Raw genomic sequence first — 5185 nt, forward strand, 5'->3', positions numbered from 1 at the left:
CATCTCGACTTGGGGTTAACACTTATCATCACTAGAGATGATGAAGAGGGCATAATGATTGCTAAAATTAAATCATGTTTACAGGATGAATTCAAAGTCAAAGACCTTGGTGAACTAAAGTATTTTCTTGGGATTGAGGTAGTCTCTACGCCTCAAGGTATATGGAAGCTGCAAAAGCAGTATGCTCATGACATGTTGCAAAATTATGGTATGGCTGAATGCAAGCCTATGGAGACACCTTTTGATCAGAATGTCAAGCTACATATTGATGTTGGGAATGACATAGAGAATGTGACCATGTATTGACAGATAGTGGGCAGCTTGATATACTTGACTATTACTCACCTTGAATTATGTTATGCAAAGGGGCTGACTAATCAGTTAATGTAGAAGCCTCGCAAACCACATTTAGATACAGGATCATGAGATATGTAAAGGGTACTATAGATTATGGGTTGTTTTATGCATATGGAAAATCCCTTAACTTGACAGGGTTTACTGATGTTGATTGGGTTGGTTGTGCCTATGACAGGAGGTCAACCAATGGTTGTGCATTTGGATTGGGCAGTAGTATGATCAGTTGGCAGAGTAAGAAATATCCTACTATTGCATTGTCCAGTACAGAAGCTGAGTACAAAGCAGTTGCCTTAGCAGCTTGCGAAGCAATTTGGTTGATGAAACTACTGAAAGACTTGGAAATATAGCTGGAAAGCAGAGTGAGATTGCATTGTGATAACCTTAGCAATGTTATGTTGGCTAGCAATCCTGCCTACCATGCTAGGTCCAAACATATTGAGGTTCACTACCATTTCATCAGAGAAATGGTTCTTACGGAGCAGACTGACTTGATTCATGTGAAGACTGAAGTCCAAGTAGCATATATATTTACCAAGTCTCTTAGTAAAGAAAAGTTCATATATTTCAGACAACTACTTGGAGTTTATTTAATGGTTTGAGCTTGAGGGGTAGCGTTAGAATATCAAGCTCCCGTTACTCTTCGGTCAGTCTATCTTTATGTGTGTGACTAGCTGTACACATGTCTTGGTTAGTCACACCTATGTGTGTAAGTCTCTTTCAGTTATAGTATGATGGAAGAATAATGAAAGAAGAACAACAATGAGATGAGGCTCATCTTTTGCTCCACTCTATCTCTCTCCCTCTCTTCCAACATATGAGCCATTTGATAGTAGGTTAAGGACGGAACTGATGCTCCTAAGGCAAAACATCTAACATAGGCCTCAAAAACTAAAGGATCAAAAGGAAGTTGCTTGGAAAGATAGGATAACCAATCCACCCTTAGTTGGTTGACATTTTGCACATGAGACGAAGCCTTTAACTGTCTCTGATTTAATATCAAAGAATCCAGCATAGGATGCCAAGAATCCTCTGAATAGTCAGCTATTCTAGAAGAATACTTTTGAAACATTTCATCAATCTTAAGCTCCAACTGGTGTACATAGAGTACTACTTGCAAAACTACATCTCCAACATACCAAGAGAGGTCTTTATCATCTGGAATTCACAGGTCACGTCTAAGGTACATATAGAATATTAACATTGAATTTGGGATTACTGAATCCTCAAACACCATCCTAACCACTTCAGACAATAGATCCATAGACAAGGTTCCACTCCAGTCACCCTCTGGAGGAGTTAAATCCATGGTTGAAAGTTTAATATAAAAGGCTAACTTATGTTGTTGATAATGAACAAAGAAAGAGTGGGTGGGAGGAATAAACTCCATAAACTGCTCAAAAGTAGTCCATTCGATATCAATTCTAGATTGCAATCTCTCAACCTTGGCTTGAAATAAAGGACATAAAGTGGCATTCTGTTGAAGAGCAGCCAAGTCCTGCTGAGACATTGAAGGAATCATGGGGACACTGGGACTTGGGGGAATGGATCGTGACTGCGCTAGTTGGTCCTTCAATTGTTTAATCTGGGAGGCTTGGGATTCCACCATATTGTGAGCAATCTGCAAGTCTGACAATTTTGTACCCAGAAGAGTCTTGAGCTCTTGAGCTTCTTTTGACATTTTCTTTCTCTTCAAAAACTCTAGTGACCTCTGACTGAGCTTCTGCTAACTGATTTTTCAAAGAAGATATTTTGCCTCTCTAGGTCTCAATCATTTTGGTATGTTGCTCCATCTGCTTGAATAGATCAGAAAGAGTGTCTTTAGGCAGAGGCTAGCTCTGTGGTTGCCTTATTCATCTAGTCTTTGGATTGCATCAATTCTTCATAGAAAGAAGAATATAACTGTTGAGCACAAGCTATCATTGAGAGTTCAATAGAACTCTGGATGTCTTTGCAAAGGAAAGGAATGGCATACCTTGCCATTAAGCAATTCAGCTAAAAAATTGATAAATCTAAAGAACCCTCTCGATGTGCCCTGAATAAGTTGTTACATATGAGGTAGGCAGGGAGTTCACTTCCAGAGGTAGCAGGAACTGACATTGAAGGAATGACTGGTGGAATTGTCTCTCCTACACACTTCAAGCGCTTCCGCTGAATGACTAGTGGAGGAGGGGAGTCGATATCCTCTATGTCAATGGGTTCTGAATCTTCTAAAGGTGGAGGGGAAGGGACTGGATCACATGAAGAAGGAGGTAAATACCCTTCTTAAGGCCTAAATATGTCAGAAAAGCATATAAGTATGAACTAAAGGTTACATTGGTAACATTCCCTCTAGTCACCTTGACAAAATGCTGCTCCATCTTTGTAAGAAGGTAAGTGCTCCAGTCAATGGTAACCCCTCTTAAAACCATCTTGGAAGCTATGAAGAGCTCCTTGGACAAGTAGTGAGATGGTGTCTTAGCAAGCATGAACCTATCCTGGAGAAATTGGCAGACTAGCTTCCAGAGAGGATTAGTGATCATTGAGAAAGACACTCCTGAAGTGTTAATCACCTTCTTGATATCGAGGATCTCTTTAGTCCGCTTCTATAATAGCTTGAGGATCTCTTCATTGAGAATAACTGTCTAGTTGTGATAAAGGTTTCCCCTTTGTAGGGAAGGGACAAAGCCTTCCCTAATCCTCTAGGTGTTAGGACCATGGAAGTACCACGAACCAAGCCCGATTTCTTACTATATGACGCAAGAAACTCATCACAAAGGGCTGGATCATCTAGAATCAAAGGGAGAGAGGAGCAGCCACAAAAGATGAAAAGTCAACTTTTGTAATAGGCTCAAAAGTCAAAAGGGAAGAATAATCCCTTGATCAATGGGACGTACTAAACAAGAGAGGCGTATGGGGTGCCATTCAAATAGTGAACACACAACACAACTCACAAACAAAAGAGATGCCTGCAAAACCAATAGAAAAGATCAAAGAGATGATATTAACCAAGGTTTTGAAACGAGACGCGACCAACTATCCCCAAGCAAGGCACATCCTAGAAAAAAAAATTGACATGACCTCTAGACAAATGCAACCGAAAGCTTCAGGCTATGCAACAGACATGCACCTGAGACCTCATATCAGGCAGATAAAATGAAAAATAAATTCAGACTGTACCCTTAATTGTATAAATCAACCAAATCAATAATCACACACGACATAACCAGAACATCATTGACCATTAGTGATAAGAAAGACCATTTTGAATACTACATGTTGCCATCCCTCGAAGCATGTTTATTCAAAAATGAGAAAAAGAAAATGCAGTGAGGGGAATAATTTTAGTGAAGGGTTTATTTTAATAAATTATTAAAAATTGGTGAAATTTTATTAGGTTGTAAACCTTAGAAAAGAAAAGGGCAGTTCGTTTTTAAATTTTTATTTACAATTTATTAAGGTGGAACGGTGCTTTTAACGAATCTCAGACTTCAATATCCATACTGAGTCTCTAAATGCATATTCATGAATTAAAAACTTAATGTGTATGAAGCGCTCTTCTTTTTCAGAGCGTGCATTTATGTGATCGCTGGTTTATTTTATTTAAAATTAAGATGCCTCGGAAGCACACGTAGTGCATGCAAAGTGAACGGCTGGTTGAGTTTTATATAATTAAAAAGAATGCGTATTTAGTGCGAATGTGCGTGCCATGGTAGTGATTAAGGCTCATTTTAGGAATTAATATATGAATTCAGGGGTAGTGGAAAAACTAAATGAGAAAGGGAAAAAGAATTACCACACACAGAGAGAGAGAGAGAGAGAGAGAGTGTGTGTGTGTGTGTGTGTGTGTGTGTGTGTGTGTGTGTGTGCATGCGCAAGGATACTAAATGTGTATGTATCAAGGCCACAATGCAAATGAGTCTCAAAAGACAAAAGTCAACAGCTGAAAAAGATTTGAATATGGTAAGCTCATTAAAAACCAAACCAGCACCTCATTAATGTGTATGAAGCGCCTTCTTTTTCAAAGCGTGCATTTATCTAATCACTGGTTTATTTTATTTAAAATTAAGGTACCTCTAAAGTACACGTAACGCATGCAAAGTGAACGGCTGGTTGAGTTTTATCTAATTAAAAAGATTGTGTATTTAGTGCAAATGTGCGTGCCATGGTAGTGATTAAGGTTCATTTTAGGAATTAATATATAAATTCGGGGGTAGTGGAAAAACTAAATGAGAAAGGGAAAAAGAATTACCACAGAGAGAGAGAGAGAGAGAGAGAGAGAGAGTGTGTGTGTGTGTGTGTGTGTGTGTCTGTGTGTGTCTGTGTGTGTCTGTGTGTGTTCGCGCACGCGCGCAAGGATACTAAATATGCATGTATCAAGCCCACAATGCAAATGATGTCAAGAATCGCGTGGTGGAGGGGGTTGCTCAAGATGCTGGGCCGAACACACACAGATGATCATCATCATCATCCAATGCATCACCACTAGATGCATACCAACTGCTCATTTCATCAAAGATGACATCCCTGCTCACTCTGAACTTACATGTGACAGGGTCGTAATAGCGATACCCTTTCTGCTCTAAAGAGTATCCAATAAAGACACACTTTTCAGCCTTTGGATCCAGTTTCTTCCGCAACTCATCTGGCACATGAACATACGCAATGCAGCCAAATACTTTCAAGTGTGAAACATCAGGCTTCTTACCTGTAAAACATTCTTCGGGGGTCATACCATGAACTGCAGCTGTGGGAGTTCTGTTCATAATATAAACAGCAGTATGAACAGCCTCAGACCAAAAATGCTTAGGCATATTCTTTTCAGCCATCAAGGCACGTGCAACTTCTGCAA

The sequence above is a fragment of the Lygodium microphyllum genome, chromosome 1 (assembly GCF_053477565.2).
Source record: "Lygodium microphyllum isolate KBCC chromosome 1, Lygodium_microphyllum_v1.1.10, whole genome shotgun sequence".
In the NCBI taxonomy this organism is placed as follows: Eukaryota; Viridiplantae; Streptophyta; class Polypodiopsida; order Schizaeales; family Lygodiaceae; genus Lygodium; species Lygodium microphyllum.